Source organism: Leopardus geoffroyi, chromosome E2 (assembly GCF_018350155.1).
Source record: "Leopardus geoffroyi isolate Oge1 chromosome E2, O.geoffroyi_Oge1_pat1.0, whole genome shotgun sequence".
Lineage (NCBI taxonomy): Eukaryota > Metazoa > Chordata > Mammalia > Carnivora > Felidae > Leopardus > Leopardus geoffroyi.
Window position 1 is genome coordinate 43174366 of NC_059335.1, and position 18311 is coordinate 43192676.

Consider the following 18311-nt stretch of genomic DNA (forward strand, 5'->3'; position numbering starts at 1 on the left):
ACCTTCTCTTCCCTTGGGTTCCAAACTCAACAGTCTTGTGGATTTCTTTCTTGCCTTCCTGGCTGCTCCCTCTCATTCTCCTTCATTACCCTACCTATTTCTAAATGCTGGAGTGTCTAGGATCTGGCCTTGGAATTTCTCTTCATTCTCCTCTCCAAGTCAGAGGCCATACACTGACAGCCCACACGAATGGTTTAATCAAGCTTATGCATTTTAAAAACATCTGATTTAGTTGCTAACATCTAAATATCTGAAGATTTACATTACAAAAATCTAGATTTCTGATCCCCTCTCCCCCTTTTTTTTTAATGTTTAGTTTTGAGAGACCGAGCTTGAGCAGGTAAGGGGCAGAGAGAGTAGGAGACACAGAATCCAAAACAAGCTCCAGGCTCAGAGCTGCCAGCGCAAAAGCCCAATGCGAGGCTAAACTCACGAACCGCCAAGATCATGACTTGAGCCAAAGTCAGACGCTTATTCGACTGCACCACACAGGCGCCCATCTGATTTCCTTTTTCAGAAACACCCAGAAAAATCTGTCAATATTGGACTGGCATCCTCATAATGAAACAATCTGCTGAATAGCGCAGAAGCTCTCTCCTTGATGCTGGGTCTGCTTGTTATCTGTGATATCGAAAGTAAGGGAGTTCAGAATACAGCCCTCAGTCAGTTCCCATCAGTACCAAAGGCTCTCCTCCCTGAGCCACCAGAACATCCTCCAGTCTGTAGTAGGTGAACTTCATCACTGCAAGTAGGGTAAAGTCCGCAGGTGCATCCTAGGGAGGGGGAGGGGCGACCGCACTGTGAGGGGCTTAAGGGCGCCACCCACACAGAATTTCACTCTCAAGCAAAGGCAACAAGTGCACGTTTTAAAAATACAGCATTATATAGCGCCGAGTAAGAAAACCCTTTTGGCCAAAGACTGCTATGGTCGTGTAAAAAGCATCAAATTTGGTCTTCTGCTGGCCTTTCCGGCTTAAGGGGCCTGGTGACACCAAGAAGCCCTTGTCCTCTTGCACCCGGTTTTAGGAGGCCCTCTCCTAAGGGCGGAGAGATCCCTTAAAAGCCGCTGGGCAAGGATACCCCTTCCCGCCCTCATTCGTGGACACTGTACTGTTCTGATGAGCTGGGAGTGCATGGGGGCCAGTCCGGCCTCACTCGGTGGCTGGCGGCGGCGGGGCGCTGGGAGAGAGGGGCCGGCCCGGCTAGGGCGGAGATTGGGGCGGGGCCCGGCCCAAGAACCGCCTCAGCCCCACCGCCTAGCCCCGCGCGCGCTTCCTCCAAACACCCTCTCTCGCACCCCCCACCCCCCCCCCCACCCCCTTTACGTATTCAGGAAGGGAGACTGCGGCTGGGGAACCAGGTCAAGAGAGCCCGGGATCCTGTACCGCCCAGAGGCGGCGGCGGCCTCCGCCCAGGAAGCCCCACCCAGCAGGAGCCCGGACGTAGCGGCGCCCGCAGAGTCCACGCGCGACCGGGCGAGGGCGCGGGAGGGCGCCTGCGGCATGACGCGACTCGCGGCGCGTCCCGTGACGCCATCGCGCCCGCTTTTGAAAGTTGGCGCCCGGGGCCGCCTCCCATGCTGCCCTGCGCCAACCCCTCCCCTCACCTTTCCTCCCCCGCCCTCCACTCGTCGCCTGGTCGGCCCCCCCACCCGTCCCTTCCCTTATCAGCACCCGCGGCCCCGGCAGCGCCGACGCAGGCGCACTGCACCGCGCCGCCGCCATTTTGTGTCCGAGCCTGTGGAGCGATTAAACCGTGCGCGGAGCTGCTTCTTTGGCGGCAGCTGCGGCGGCGGTAGCCGGTGCGGGTGCGCGGAGCTGTCCGGGGACGCCGGGTGGCCGGAGCGGTGGAGCGGCGGCGGAGCGGGCGCTGCAGGGGGTGTGGCGCGGAGGTAAGGGGGCCCGGGGTGGAGGAGGTTTCGCGGGCCGCCTCTAGGTGTCACGATGGGGCCGCTCCGGTCGGCGCTGGCTGCAGCCCGGCGCCAGCGCCGCCGCCGGGGGGTGTTTGTCTCCCTCTACCGTCCCTGCTGCGGCGCGGCCGCCGCCATTGCCCGTCGCCGCCGCGGCCCGGCCGGCCCCCCCCCACACACACACACACCCGCCCGCTAGGCCTCCCTCCTGGCGGCGCGCTAGGCCTCTGGCGGCGGCGGCAGCAACAGAGGCCCGCGCGCCGGCGACTCCATTTTCCTTCCTTTGTCTCTGCCCTCGAGGCCGGCTCTTGGCCCGACTGGTTGCCCGGCCGCGGCCCGCCCTCTGCCCTCCGCCCCTCCCGCGGCGGGTGGCCTCAGCCGAGAGGCGATCTCCGCATCCCGGCTCCCGCGCCCGCCTTGCTCGAGGGTCCCGACCCACTGTCGCCGCGCGCGCGCGCGCGCAGCCCGGTGCCCGGGTAGTATGAGTGTCGGGCCCTGGCCGACGCCTCTCTGCCTGCCCCTCCTCCAGCCTGCCCGGTCCCCGGAACCTACCCCGGCCGCTCTGCGAGCGTACCCCTGCCGCTCGGCTGCTCTGCGGTCGCTCCCAGTCCGCGCGCCGCCGCCTCTGGTCTCCGTCTCCGCCGAGTGGCGCAGGCGGCGCTGCTGCGGCTGCGAGCAGAGAGACCCCAGAGCTGCCGAGAGCTCCCTCTGCAAGGCTGGCTGAGCTGCTCGCGCCTCGACGCTGCCTGAGCGGGCGGGGGGACGCGCGCTCGCCGCCCCCGCCGGGCCCGGCTGCGCCCCCAAACTCGCGCCCCAGCTCCTCGCTGGACCTGACTGGTGCGGTCCCACACAGTGGGCGGAAGAGACTCGAGTTCCGCACCGAGTCGTTTTCCTACAGCCAGGGTCGGACTCCTCTTGTAATGATAGCCCGACTTTGTGCGCTAAGAGATCTCAAAGGGATCGAAACTTAATTTCATTCTGATCTCAAGTGACGTGACAGATTCCAGAATTCGGGATTATGGGCTTGTTGAATTGGTTTAGGCGACCCTTGAGTTTCCCTCCCGCTTTAAAATGTCCTGACACTGAGTTAGTACAGTATTTAGTACCTGATGCTTTAGGGCTAGGCGAAGGCACTTCTGCCCCGGGATTGTGCAACCTGATCTAAAGCTCCAGTAGGGCAGAATGAATTTATTCTTGACTCCACTGGTAATTTGCCCATACGCTGAAATATGAGGGTTGATGTTGTAATTGAATCCTGGGTCGCTAGCTGCAGTTGGTTTATAAATATCTACGCCTAATGTAACTACTCTTTAGTAGCTGACTTCCTGTAGCCCAGAGTTCAGCGTTAAGTAAACATTCGCATAAGTAGTCTTCAAGCTTGGAGTTTAAATCAAGTAGGAAAGTTAAAAATCTAAGTTCCCTATAGGTGGCAAAAGAAGTTAAACAGGACATGTATATTAAGTTTACTGCCCTCAGCTGTCTTAAGTCACTAAAAAGCTTCCTGCTGAATTGTCAGAGTTATCTCTTTTTCCCTTTTCCTCAAGTATTCTAGTACTTTAATATAGTATCGTGCAGCAGCAGTTGATACATTAACTCGGGTTGCTTTGGAGAGAGGGAAATCTTGATTAACTTTTTTTTTAAGACTATGTTAAATTTATGAGGAAATTAAAACAGGCTGGCACTAAACAAAGTTGTTGGGTCTGCTCAACCTGTAGGATTTTGCAGCAATCTGCATCTACAGTAGTCTTTCAACATCCCTTTTTCAAATTCTACAAAATGTCCCTTCTCCCCCCTCCTACAGTAAAAGTAAAATTGAACTAACAAATACAGTAGTATTGATGAAGTGCAGGTTTGGTAATAGAACCATGCTTAATTGTTTAATAAATTAGTCTATGTAGTTTTTTTTTTTTGCATTTGTGAGATTTTCCACATTGTGGATGGCAGGTGGTCTGTTTATTATAAAAATAATCTCTACACAGGTTGAAAATTAAAATCCAGAAGATCTGTATGGGGCCAGGAATAAAATTTGTTTTCCCTGGTTAGTGTTATGCTCCACAAACCATATTTTGTTTCTTCGTTTAGTTCTGCCATATGCAGTCATCAGCCTCTTAGTCTTCCATGTTATTTATGCTCTTTTAGTGGTGTAGACTCCACGGAGTTGCTGTCCTTTGAGATTTCCTGTATGCCAGGATTCATACTTTGTTTTTATTGGAAAATGAAATCTACAGAGAATGAATTGAGGATATAAGGTTACCCAAAGGAGCTTATAACTTAAATCAATAACATGAAGATTACAACAGGAATGTTTGCCCACTTAAGAAAATATTTAAGAGGAATTGTGAAAGTCATCCTTAGGGGTCTATTTAACCAACATAAGAAAATTTAGAAGTTGTAAAAGTCATTCTTAAGACTATTCCAATTCTAAGAGGTTTAAGATATAGCTTTAAAGAACACACAAAAATGAGGAACTTCTTTGGGTGGCTTAGGGAGTTCTTTGGGAGTGCAGGGGCCACCTGCGGCTGACTAGGGCCCCAAGGGAGAGTCCTGTGGCAGAGCCTTTCACAGTGGTGTCTGCTGGCAAAAAGTCCACCTCTAGAAACCGTTTTTTTGCTACTGGCATCAAATTCACTCCCCATAATGTATAGCTTCCATTTCATTTTTTTAAACCAGAGACTTAGTTGATCATCTGTTTACCTTACTGACCTGTCTCAGTCCCGGATGACTTCAGGCTCTTTGGCCAAAAATTAGGTCCCTCTTCAAACAACTAAAATTTGTCATAATTTAATACTTTGAGAAAGAGCATACAGGTTTGGAAAGAACAATAATGGCAAATAATGCATAACCTTGAAGACCCTGATTTGCAGTTGGATGTGTGGATTTGGCGTACCATGTTTGTTTTTCTAAACATTAAACTTTCTCTAGTCACCATCTTCAGATCTTCACTGGCAGGTCTGTATTTTCTTAGTGATTAATATTTCAGTGCAAAGATGGGACATTGCTTATAGACTGCTAATGTATGCATTGAGAATAGTGATTTTTCTATACTTGGTGTTCATTTTTAGTTACCTCTAGAATGTTCAGGTATATAAAATCTCGTCCCTTTGAGGCATGCTAGTAACACTATATGGACTCTAATACAAAAGTGTTTCTTGGACTAGATATGCTAATCCTCTTTTCAAGATGTAAATTGCCTCTCAACAGAGAAGACTTTTCTTTAGCTTCTAAGAAAGTATTATATTAGCTTAGTTTTGTGAGCTTTAGTTAATTATGAGATAGATTCCTTTGTAGTTGTACCTTATATGCCAAATTCCTTGGAAACTCTTAATTCAAATTTAGCACTTCCATTTCACTTGGAAGTTTCTTTTCTTTTTTTCCTTTGGAAGTAAGTTCCACTCTATTACCTAAAGCTTAAAACTTGACAATTCATATATTTGTAATTTGGGGATAAAATTATCAGCTAACAAAAAAAGTATTTCATTGCTGTGCTTCTAGGAATTTCAAGACAGTGAAACCCCTCCTTCCTGAAGATAAGGAAATAATACTGTTAAAGGACTATTAATTACTACATCTATAAGAATTAATTTTTTTGTCAGCTCAAATATATATACGTGTGCCATTATTTCCGTGCAAGGTCATAACGGGGTATTCTTTTTTTTAAGATTTTATTATTTTTTTCAGTAATCTGAAGTTACTATTTTTTCAGTAGTCTGTTGGGTGTAGACTCAACATGGGGCTCAAACCCACAACCCCAAGATCAAGTCTCATGCTCCACCAACTGAGCCAGCTGAGCACCCCAATGGTGCTATTTTGATAATCACAGATCTTTAGTCCTTTATATATTTAGCAAATATATAAAGAAATAAGTGTTTTATTATTGGTTTGGTAGAATTTATGGAATGCCTCATTTAGTAATGTGATGTATCAGAACCAGTATATTGTTTTTTAACCAATTTTGTCAGCTTTTATCTTGCCCTCAATTTGCTTTTTTTTTTTTTTTTTTAATTTTTTTTTTCAACGTTTTATTTTATTTATTTTTGGGACAGAGAGAGACAGAGCATGAACGGGGGAGGGGCAGAGAGAGAGAGAGAGGGAGACACAGAATCGGAAACAGGCTCCAGGCTCTGAGCCATCAGCCCAGAGCCCGACGTGGGGCTCGAACTCACGGACCACAAGATCGTGACCCGGCTGAAGTCGGACGCTTAACCGACTGCGCCACCCAGGCGCCCCTCAATTTGCTTTTCATATTATATGTGCAGTTGTGTGTATTTGGTGTTCATAAAATGATTTATGTTTCTGTTTTAGAATGGTCACAGATCTGGAGCCAAAGACCAAGATGCACTAGTGGACAGGTTGCTGACCAGGGGCTTGAGAGCTGGGTTCTGTGTTCTCTCCTGAAACTGACTTTGCAGCCACGGAGAGGTAAATGCTCTTTCCATTTCTTGGTCTTGAAGATGGGAGTAATAAATCCTTTCTGGGGTTGGAGGATTTGCTATATTGTTCTTGGGTATAGAAGATGCAGGACAGTGAATAATTGAGGGCATACATGTTTTATAGTCAGAGTCCTCAGTTTGAAACTCTGCACTGGCATATACTAGCTGGGTGACACTGAGCACGTTACTTAACTTCTCTACTCCTATGGTCCCCATTTGTGAGAGAACAACACCAATTACAGAGGCTAGGCTCTAGGTTGGTGAGAATGTGTATAAAGCATTAAGTACCATTCTGAGCATGTACATAGACCCCAGGAAATAGTTGTTTTTCTGCAGAAACCCTTGGAACGTATATTTTGGTTATTGACAAATGACGTCAAGAGTCCATGGCCTGTGGCAATTTGAAATTTTGATGAGCAATAGATGGAATCCTATTTTTTTGGAAATGGATCCTAGATAAAAGTTGTCTTAATTAATTTGAATTAACCTAGTTGATGACCCATTTTTGTATCAGTATTATATTCATTATCAATAACGTTTTGAAACATTTTAAGGGGTCACTTAAAATTTACTGTAGCCTACAATTTCTGCTATAAAATATAATGGACATTATAGAGAACTTGGAACAGGCGTCATAAATATTGACATCTACTAGGCTTTGGAATCTCATAAACAACAGTAGGGTTCTGGGAAGGAAAATTATCTCTTCTCAGGCTGTTAGAATACACATCCTTCTTGTCCCTTAGAAAATGTGAAAATAATTTAATTGTACTTGTGTAACAGCAAAAGGGAAAGGTGGGGAGTTATAAATGCTGACATTAGATAAGCTTATGTGAATGAATCATCTAAGTGACTACTAAGATTTTTCTTACAAGCTGTGTTGGAGCAAATAGAGAGGAGGAAGGGAACAGGAATGAAAACTCTACTATTCAAATCTATTTTCCATGAGCAGCTTAGTACATTGATAGGTGGGAAGGACAAGGTCTGTGTGCTAGGATTCTGTCACTCAAGAAATAATTTGTGCCCTGCAGGTTTTTTTAAGGAGTGTTGACACAGAGTACATATTAATGAGCTCCTGAAAAGAAAAACAATATTGATTTAAAAAGCTGTTGAGAAAACTAGCCTTAAGAGTTTGGGGAATGGGGTTGTAGGAACGTGTTGGTCACTTTTAAGTATTATGGCAATTTAATTGTTTAGATCCCTGTTTCTCAAACTGGGATATGAATACCCTTAGGGTACAAAGTGGTATGATTCCGGGGTACTTGAAGCCACAAGATAAGCATGACCCATCTTCTTGGAGCTTCAATTGTGCTCATTGAGGGGGCGGTGAGTTAAGTAATTTGACTGGTAAGTAATTTTTAAATTTTTACATTAAAGCAAATACATATTTTAGGATCAGAATGGAAACTCTGTATAGACTGTTGAAGAGAACCCAGGTTTTCAGCAAAGTGGGTCATGAGTCCCTAGGGAATAAGAATCGTCCTTTGTATAGGTACTACAGTGGAAACATTTGAGAAGCAATAGATCTGAGCTATGGAACAGCTCTGTCATCCAGCTCTTTACTTTGTTCCCTGTAGCATCCTATTGTGGAATATAGACATTAAATTGTATTAAATCGGTGCTTGTTTGCTTGCATGCATGTTTCTGCAGGTGCCCAACATGCGCAAGAGCTCTACACCGATTGGTAGACAGTTCTAGATGGCGGACCAAGTCAGAAATACTGTCATTAAGACCATTCCAATGACCTAATTATAATTTAAAAAGAAAAAAATTTTCTTTAAACAATAAACAGACTCAGGTCTGAAATTGTAAAATGGGGTGTTCGATTGGTTCAATCCATAGAGCACAAGACTCTTGATCTCAGCAGGAACTCTTATGAGTTCAAGCCCCACATTGGACATGGAGCCTACTTTGTAAAAGGCCATACATCATTTGGGGCGCCTGGGTGGCTCAGTCAGTTGAGTTTTTGACTCTTGATTTCAGTTCAGGTCATCATCCCAGGGTCATGGGATCAAGCCCCATGTCAGGCTCCACACTGAGTGTGGATTTTGCTTGGGATTCCCTCTGTCTTCTGCCCCTCTCCCCTACTTACACATGTGCTGTCTCTCAAAAAAAATTTTTTTTAACTGTAAAATAAATTCTACAAAACAAGATTTTGAAAGCAAATGTCATATTAACTCCAGCGTAATTAACAATTTATACTAATTTGTTACCTCCCCATTCAAGTTAAGTATTGAGAGTCTTAATAATATGTCTAAATCTTAAGCTTGTAGACCTTGTGATTCCTAAGACAGTTATTTAGAAGTGTCTATTTTTTTTATTATTACCTATTGTTACTAGTGTATTGCTCTTAATTAATGTAAGTGGCACGTAAGAAATACATTTTCTATACTGACAATTTCTGCTGTTTGAATACAAGTTTTATATTTGAACCTAATTTGTTCTAGATATCAGGGAGTGTGAATTTCTCTGAAGTGATTTGAATTGGATCAACCTGAATATTTGGATGTACTCTAAATATTTGTAGTATTTGTTGAATACTTGTATTCATTCCATTCTTTGAACACTTGCCTTTCTACTTTGTGCCAGGCACTGTGTTACATACTGGGGATTTGAATCCCCAGGGATTTCTTAAATAAGAAAAAGATTGTTTTTCTGAGAGTCTTGAGTATAAGGAAGAGATTAAGTGTTGTTTGTGCTCTGATAAAAGTGTGTTCAGGATGCAGAGAGGGTAGTCTATTACAGGAGTTGGTGAAAGATTTTGAGAAAGGCTTTCTGGAGGAGAGACCTTGATCTAGGTATATCAAGAAATTCAGAAGCAGTATAAATTCGATTTTAATCCCATTAGGGCACCAAGGTTTAGTCACTGCAGCTTAATAGCTATGTAGCCTTGGGCAAGTCCATCAAGGGTGACTTCCTTGTGCGTTCCTTTCCTCATTGGTAAAATGATGTATCTACCTTGTTACAGGCTATGGCAGTTAGATGAAGTATTGTTAGGGGGAAACCCATGTATTTGTAACGGTAATGTGCTATATAGAAGTAAAGTGATAATCTGTAGACATTAGAATAGTGGGTCAATGTATATATTTTGCATTAAGCTACAGTGATGACCACCAGACTGTACAGAAGTTAAGTGAATCAAGTAAATTGGGACTTTGTGGATGAGAAAATGACATTAATCAAAATCTCTTGAGCAGCAGAGAAATGGATGAGTAAACAGGGCCATACCCCATGTGGGAGTGAAGTTTGACAACCACAAAAAGAAACTAATTGGGAAGACTCTTAGCCAGCAAAATGTCTATGAATTTTTTTTTAATATAGTTCCAAAAAAAGAAATTGTTATGGAATAAAAGTAAAGAAAACCAAAAACATGGCACATAGCAAGAACTTAGTGTGTAATTGAATGAATACCCCAGGAAAAAGACAAAACAGACGTGAAAACACTGGTCAAAATAAAATAAAGAACTAGTAGTGCAAGGGTGGTTAAGTTTGGAGTAACTTTTTCTAGCTTTTCTAGTTTGTATAAGATTTTGTAACGCAAATAAATTTTTCCCTTTTTTTTTTTTTTTAAATAAAGTAGAATTACCAAAATTTGGGACTAACCATATTCAACAATACAGGACTGATTAAATTGTGAATGTCTATATAATAGAAAGTCATGAAACCATTATATTATGTATAGTAATATATTGAAATGGAGAGATTTGAGACCTATTACATAAAGCAAATTATCAAATGTATGTCCAAAGGTATGTGTGTATCTATAGGGAGGAGACTATAGATATAAACCAGAATGTTTATATAAAACCAATAGAGGGGCACCTCGGTGGCTCAGTCAGTTGAGTGTCCGACCGGCTCTTGATTTTGGCGCAGGTGATGATCCCAGGATTGTGGGATCAGCATGGATTCTCAGCTTAAGATTCTCACTCTCTCTCCCCTCTCCCCCATCCCCCCTTTGCCCTTCTTCCCCGCTCCGTTTCTTTCTCTCTCCAAAAAAAAAAAAAAAAAAACAACTATAGATTTATATTCTAGATTATCTGAGTTTTCTTCTGTTTGTATTGTATAATTAAAAAAAATTTTTTGGGGCGCCTGGGTGGCGCATTCAGTTAAGCATCCGACTTCAGCCAGGTCACGATCTCGCGGTCCGTGAGTTCGAGCCCCGCGTCAGGCTCTGGGCTGATGGCTCAGAGCCTGGAGCCTGTTTCCGATTCTGTGTCTCCCTCTCTCTCTGCCCCTCCCCCATTCATGCTCTGTCTCTCTCTGTCCCCAAAATAAATAAACGTTGAAAAAAAAATTAAAAAAAAAAAATTTTTTTTAATGTATTTATTTTTGAGAGGCAGAGAGAGGCCAAGCACAAGTGGGGGAGGGGCAGAGAGAGAATGAGACCCAGAGTCTGAAGCAGTCTCCAGGCTCCGAGTTGTCAGCACAGAGCCTGACACAGGGCTCGAACTCACAAACTGTGAGATCATGACCTGAACCGAAGTCAGACTCTCAACCAACTGAGCCACTCAGGTGCCCCTGTATTGTATAATTTTGAAAGGAATACAATATAGTAGGAAATAGGAGTGAAGCTTTCTGATAAATATAATGAGATAATAAAAGTAGTTTTTGTCTAGTTTACTCTGGCAGTAAAGTGTAGACTTCTTGGGTAGATTTGGGGTGTCTTGGGTAACCAGTCATTTAAGCGTCCAACTCTTGATTTCGGCTCAGGTCATGATCTCATGGTTCATGGATTTGAGCCCCACGTCGTGCTCTGCGCCAGTGGTGCAGGGCTTGCTTGGGATCCTCTTTCCCACTCTGCCCTCCCGTGTGCACATGCTCACCCGCTCTCTCTCTCAAAACTTTAGACTTCTTGGGTGGATTCAAAGCCTTGCTAGGACACTGTCGGAGAAGTGCAGGCATGAAGGAAAGAAGGCAGGAGGGGGAGGGTACTGGCAGCCATGTATCTGCCCAAGTGTAGAAGGAATTGACATTACAGAGGCAATTCTTAGAACTTTCCTCACATTTGGCCTTAATCTGTTTTTGTATCATCAGAGTAGCGTTTAGTTTCATTCTTTGGAAGAGTCTAATAATTGTAGAACTATACTAGACTCTAAAGAAGTAGCCCTTTTATTTTTTTTCCACAGAGATAAACACTATTAACAGTTTGGTATATTCCTTTTGGGTTTTTTCCCTGCACTTTTGTAAATGGACATGTACAGGTAATAATACAGTTTTAAAGACAAAATGTAACGGTGGCTATACAAGTATTTTGTAACTACCACATTAAATACAAACACGTGGGGAGAGATATATCAAACAATACAAACTGGTAATAATGAAAAATAATTTCTTCCCGCTTCTGATCCCTCAGTTTTCTTCTCCACAGTTAATATTACCAGTTTTTCATACATCCTTCCAGATAAAATTCTATTCATGTATTAACATATGTGTTTGTGTATCCTTCCTAAAAAACAGATGACAGCACACTATACACATAGTGTGGATATTTGAGTTTTTTTAATCTTGATGTTAGATAAAGATGTTACAATATTTTTCTTGCCTACACCTCTTTGGGCACTTGTACTAGTGTATTTATACAATGACTTTGTAGGAGTTTAATTGTTTATATATTCCTAGAAGAGGGAATGGCATGTACAAAGGTCCAGAGGCAGGAGGAGAGAAGCCTAAAATGTTCTGGCTACTAAAAGCAGTTTAATGTGATTAGAGCAGAGTGTATGAGGCTACATGCAGATCTGCTGATAGGGCCCTAAAGGACCCTGTAGGCCAGGTGAAAGAGTTTAGATTTGAGCTTACAAGTTTTCCCATGGGAGGTTTCAGAAGGGAAGTCTCCTTGCTGATAATGAATTTCCATTTTATTTAAAAAAATTTTTTTTAACGTTTATTCATGTTTGAGAGACAGACAGAATGTGAATGGGGGAGGGGCAGAGAGAGAGGGAGACACAGAATCTGAAACAGGCTGCAGGCTCTGAGCTATCAGCACAGAGCCGGACATGGGGCTCAAACTCACGGACTGCGAGATCATGACCTGAGATGAAGTCAGATGCTTAACCAACTGAGCCACCCAAGCATCCCATGAATTTCCATTTTAGAAATCTGGCCAATGTGTGAAAAATGGGTGGTAAGGGAGCAAGAAGGGAAACAGGGAAACTAGTTCAGAGGCCATTGCATCAGTACAGGCGAGATACAATACCCACCTGACTTAAGGTAGGGGATCTCACCAGGAATGCTATTTGTATAGTTTTGTTTCATTTTATTAAACTAAGTTGGGGGGCACCTGGTTGGTTCAGTCGGTTAAGTGTCTGACTTCATCTCGGGTCATGATCTCACGGTTCGTGAGTTTGAGCCCTGCATCAGGCTCTGTGCTGACAGTGCGGAGCCTGCTGGGGATTCTCTCTCTGCCCCTCCCCTGAATTCTCTTTCTCTCTCTTAAAATAAATAAACTTAAAAGAAAATAAAAAACTAAGTTGGAAAAGTTGGAATCCTGTTCTGCATCCTCTTTTGTAATCTTCCTTCATGTTGTATGTTATGCACATTTTCCCATTAGATACCCTATGTTACTTTAAATTACTAAGAATGTACTTTCTTATTGCTGGATGTTAAGTTTTGTAACCTGTTCCTTTGGAGACCAGTGTCTTTTTAACCCTAGCTTTTTGTTTCTAATACTTTATCCCCCCTCATCCCCATTGTTTGAATTATTTGTAATATAAGAGTAAGTCGACTTTGAGTAAGAGCCAAATTGTACATAGATTTTGAGATGTCTGTAATAACTATTCAGAGTCCTGTTTTCATTCTGAACTGTTCTCAGTAGTAGATATTTGCCAATTTAATGACTTCTAGGTAAGTGTTCATCTTAGCTAATGGCTAAATAGTACCCTATCAAGTATATAACTATGGCTTTAAGCATTTTTCACACTAAAATTAAAGAAATAGAGTGTCTTATTTTGTAGAAGGGTAGATGATACGGTAGTTTCCCCAACAAGAAAGGTGGCAACAGAATCCTAAAATGTCCTAGATTGGGAGGGCTTTTGAAAAGCAGATGTCTTGATACTCTTTGTGCAAGGAGTGTGTGGGGAGTTACACAAATAGTGATTGTAACTTCACTTTGAGCAGACTGTCTAGTATAAAAAACATATCCTAATGGAGGAAAGAACCAGTCTGGTAGGTTTGTGTCTAATGTTTGTGGTGTTTTCGCCTGACACAGAGATACCTCATCAAATTTCATCGACTTCAGATATAAATGCCACTCAGTAGAGCCGTGTGCCTTAGCCATCTTAATCTAAATAGATTTTAGAGACTTCTGCCTAATTCTTGGTTACGGACAAGTGGACTGCAAAGCTAGGAAGTTACCTTTTGCTCCATCCTTTTGTACAGCCTTGATGGATGCAGTTAAAATTTCCATCTGATTTCTATAGCCTGGAAGTGGGGATACTTGTTCCCTTCTTACCTACAGGGATGAATTTAACTAATAACCTAAAAAAAAGTGTAGAATGTTAAAGCCAGAGGAAATTTTAAGTCATCTGGCAATCCCCTCATTTTACAGATAAGAAACCTAAGAGGCAAAGTGATATACCTGAAGTCATAGATGTAGGACAAATGCATCTGCCTTTTTTATTCTTCCCCATACTGGCTCTGAATAGTCTATGGGTTTCACAGAATATCCTGCTGCATTTGGTTCTGTAGCTAATTATTTGCTATATATTCATTAAATTTTTTTTTTGTTTATTTCTTTTTGAGAGAGAGCACAAGCAGGGGAGGGGCAGAGAGAGGCGGAGACAACAGAATCCACAGCAGGCTCCAGGCTCTGAGCTGTTAGCACAGAACCTGATGTGGGTCTCTAACTCAAAAACTGTGAGATCATGACCCAAGCTGAAGTTGGACGCCTAACCGACTGAGCCACCCAGACTCCCCTATATGTATTCATTTTTTTAGATCTCTTTTGACAGAAATATATATCAGTGTATATCTATAGAAAAACAGCATGAAAACTATACATCATTACTGCACTTGAGTATAGTATACCTGTGCACTGGCACACATTAGGTTTTCAGTATGTATTTGTCAGATTTTATTTATTTATTTTTTTTGGTCACCAACTTTAAAGGTTGTCCATGTTAAACAGTGCGTTATTAGGCTCTGGCTGTCGCTAAAATTAAAGGTCTAGTACCACCACTGTTTAGATTTTGAGCTTATTTATCTCTTCTAACTCAGAACCTTTTTCAGAGTCCTTCAATAGTTTTCCTGTGGTAAAAACAGACCATGGTTTGAGGCCAGGGTTGGTTAGTACGTAGTTTTAGTATTGTCTAGTTGGACCACTGAAAGTTCTAAATTGTTTCATCCCACTACTTTTTATTTCTTTATAAATTCTGATATAACAAAACTGGCATAGCATGGTCATTATCATATAAAGCAGATATAAGATATTTTACATTCCCAGAGGTATGATATATAACTATTGTATAATAATAGAGGGTACCCTAATTGTTTTCAGTGTGGGGCTCAAGCCCAAGAACTGCAAGATCATGACCTGATCTGAAACCAAGAGTCAGTCACTTAACCAACTGAGCCACCTAGGTGCTCCATGTGTCTTCCTTTTTCTTTTTTCTTTTTTTTTTTTTTTTTTTAGTGTTTATTTATTTTGAGAGAGAATGTGTGCAGGAGAGGAGCGGAAGAGGGAGATTCCCAAGCAGGCTCCTTGCTGCCAGTGCACAGCCCAACTTGGGGCTCGATCTCCATGAGATCGTGATCTGAGATCAAGAGTATGGTCGCGTCCCTGTTTTATTTGTATCTTTATCTTTCCACTCCTATTTAGAATATTTGATTTCGGCTCAGGTGATGATCCCAGGGTCGTGGGATTGAGCTTCATGTTGGGCTCACACTGAGCATGGATCTTGGGATTCTCTGTCTTTCTTTGCCCCTCTCCCCTGGACACACATGCACGTGCGCTCAGTTGGTGTCTCTCTCTCTCTCTCTCTCTCTCTCTCTCTCTCTCACACACACACACACACACACACACACAATTTTTTGTTGTGAATGTATATTGAGACTAAAATATAGTGACTTGGTTACCTCTTTGAGGTAAATTTTATTTATAATTTTTTTTTTCCTGACCACTTGTTAGACAAGGTCTTTTGCTCCTTCTCTCCTTGTCATGTCTTTTGGGTATTCATAAATGTGTAATCCCCCTCCCCCATTTCTTGGTTAACCTATTGCCTAGATTTCCTTCTTTCCTGTATTTGTTTCCGTATTTTTAAGGAGCAATCAAGTTGACAAATTATTTGTTTTCATGATTAATAATAGTTTAGAGTAACATTTTGTTTTTGTTTAAACTTCTGTATGTCTGTATTCCTATACATATGTATCCTTTGTGGTTTTTCAGATTTCTTTTGTTCTATCTATTGAATAGCACTTTAACTATTTTCTATATTTCATGCTATTATACTATTTACTCACTAAGGATATCTTACTCTTATTTTTTTTTTTTTTTAAGTTTATTTTTATTTATTCTGAGAAAGAGAACAAGCTGGAGGGGGGAGAGAGAGGGAGGGACAGAGGATCCAAAGCGGGCTCTGCATTAACAGCAGAAAGCGCAGTGTGGGGCTCAAACTCACAAACCATGAGATCATGACCTGAGCCAAAGTTAGACACTTAACTGACTGAGCCACCCAGATGCCCCTGTCTTTTTTTTTTTTTTTTTTTTAATATAAGTATTACTTGATCTTTGTTCAGAGATCTCCTATTGCCATTTATTATCATTATTATGCCTTTGGTATAGGTATGCATTGTTGAATTTAAGCTGTTGGCTTCTGATTTAATATTGACCCTATATAAGACCCTGTTTATCAAATAAAAATTATCTTGGTTCTAAGTAGCCTTCATGAGTGAGTACTGGGTTACAGAAACACTCAAACGTTGGCCACATGGTCACTGAAACACACTGCAAAACCATGAGTTCAGTCTTACCATGTTTTTCCACTTCTCTTTTTACTTTTTTCCTTCTGTCATGTGTTGAGCTTGTCCATACCATCTAGAGAGATATTTTGGTATTGATGGTACCCATGGTAGAGGTAAAACATTAGGATTTCCATCTTGGGTGATACATTTCCATTATTGTTTATATGGACATCATACTAGTTTTGAGGTAGGCTTTATATATTTTATTTAAATAAATAAACAAAACAATTCTTTGTTCTAAAGAATGAACCAAAAATTCTCTTAGTAGAAAACAGTGGTATTTGAGTAGCTTGGATTTATGTAGACCTGTATTTAGGGTAGATAAGTATTGTATTCTAGGTCAGTCACTTCCAAACCAAGGTCAACAGAGATTTTATATCAGAATCACCTGGGGACCTTTTGGAACAAGGTCTCTTCCACCCTAGACCTACTGAATCAGAATCTCCGGGATCTATGTATTTAAAAGTTTATCAGGTGATCCTGATACCATCCAGGTTTGGGAATTACTGCTCAGGTAGAATGTGCACCAAAATCCATAGATGTGCCTGTTACATGTTGTATAAATTCTATACTGTGTGTGTATAACTTATTTCTTTTTATAACATACTTATTTATTCACAGTAATAGACTTGCCATAGATCCTACCTTTCTCATATTCCCAGCAACGAAAGACTGTAGGACTGCTCCAAAGAGAGTGTAACTCTGAGCTGCTTTTAGGTATTTGGGCCTGGAGCAGAACAAAGAGAGATCTGGTGGTTCCTGACATAGTCACCCTTGGGAGCATGAGGAGAAGTGAAGCATTAAGTTGTTGTATGCTAGCAAAAGTATCTTTCAGGCTATAGAAAGCAGAGAGGGACAGCATGTGCTTGGGAGGCAACCTTCAATCAGTACAATGGCACTAGAATGTTGACTCCCAGATAAACTTTGTCTTCTATTTTGTTGGGTAAATATTCAGTAAGTGAAATAAACAGGCTACCCTTACTGAGGAACTAGAACATGGCCTCTGAAACCAGGTCACAATAATAAATTTGAGATTATTTAGTATAGTTCCACTCAGTTATGTTGAATTTTTTGCAGAAAATTTGTCTAATTCCATACATAAGTTTCTTCCCACATAAAATTTCCTCTTTTAGAGTTCCTCTCTACTGTAGTTTGCCTGTCAAGTTTCATCTCATCCTTTAGGACCCAGCTTTAGCAGTTCCTCTTCTTGGACCCATCTCTTACCCACTTAAACCATCCTTTGTGTCAGGCTGGTAGGAAGCATGTTAACCCCTGTTACAGCACCCATCATGTTACAGTGGACCCTTGAACAACATGGAGTTAGGGACTTCAGCGCCCCCCGATCTCCCAACCTCCAGCTTGAATATCTGAGTATAACTTTTAACTTCTAAAGAACTTAACTACCAACAGCCTACTGTTGAACAGAAGCTTCACTGATAACCTAGTCGATTACACACGTGTTTTGTATGTTGCATATATTATTTACTGTATTCTTATAATCATGGGAACTTGGGATTATTATTTCTTGCGAAGGGTGTATAGATAGTCTTCAAATGTGCTCCAGGAAGTAAGGGGTTTTTAGCAGTCAGTTTTCCCTTGTAAAGGACAGTATATATTAAAAAGTTGTGGTAGCTTTGGGGCGTCTGGGTGGCTCAGTTGGTTAAGTGTCTGACGTCGGCTCAGGTTATGATCTCATGGTTCGTGAAGTTCGAGCCCCACGTCAGACTCTGTGATGACAGCTCAGAGCCTAGAGCCTGCTTCTGCTTCCGATTCTGTGTGTGTGTGTGTGTGTGTGTGTGTGTGTGTGTGTGTGTGTGTGTTTCTTTCTCTTACTGCCCCTCCCCCACTCTGTCCAAAAAAATGAATAAGCGTTAAAAAAAAAAATTAAAAAGATGTGGTAGCTTTGTTTATGAAATAGACTACTAGGGGCACCTGGGTGGCTCAATCGGTTAAGTGTTTGACTGTTGATTTCGGCTCAGGTCATAATCTCATGGTTCGTGGGTTTGAGCCCCATGTTG

General features: G+C 42.2%; 1 protein-coding gene across 4 annotated transcripts in view; it reads left to right on the forward strand.

The window, feature by feature from the left end:
- The first annotated feature begins 283 nt into the window (after positions 1-283).
- CTCF (CCCTC-binding factor) overlaps positions 284-18311 on the forward strand; it is a 49300-nt gene continuing 31272 nt past the window's right edge. Inside the window, exons 1-3 of one of the 4 annotated variants that reach the window (XM_045443164.1) lie at positions 284-1891; positions 6212-6328; positions 7574-7686. The gene's annotated coding sequence lies outside the window, so the exon portion shown is untranslated. The remainder of the gene's footprint in view (positions 1892-6211; positions 6329-7573; positions 7687-18311) is intronic. The other 3 variants (XM_045443162.1, XM_045443163.1, XM_045443165.1) reach the window with 3 other exon arrangements.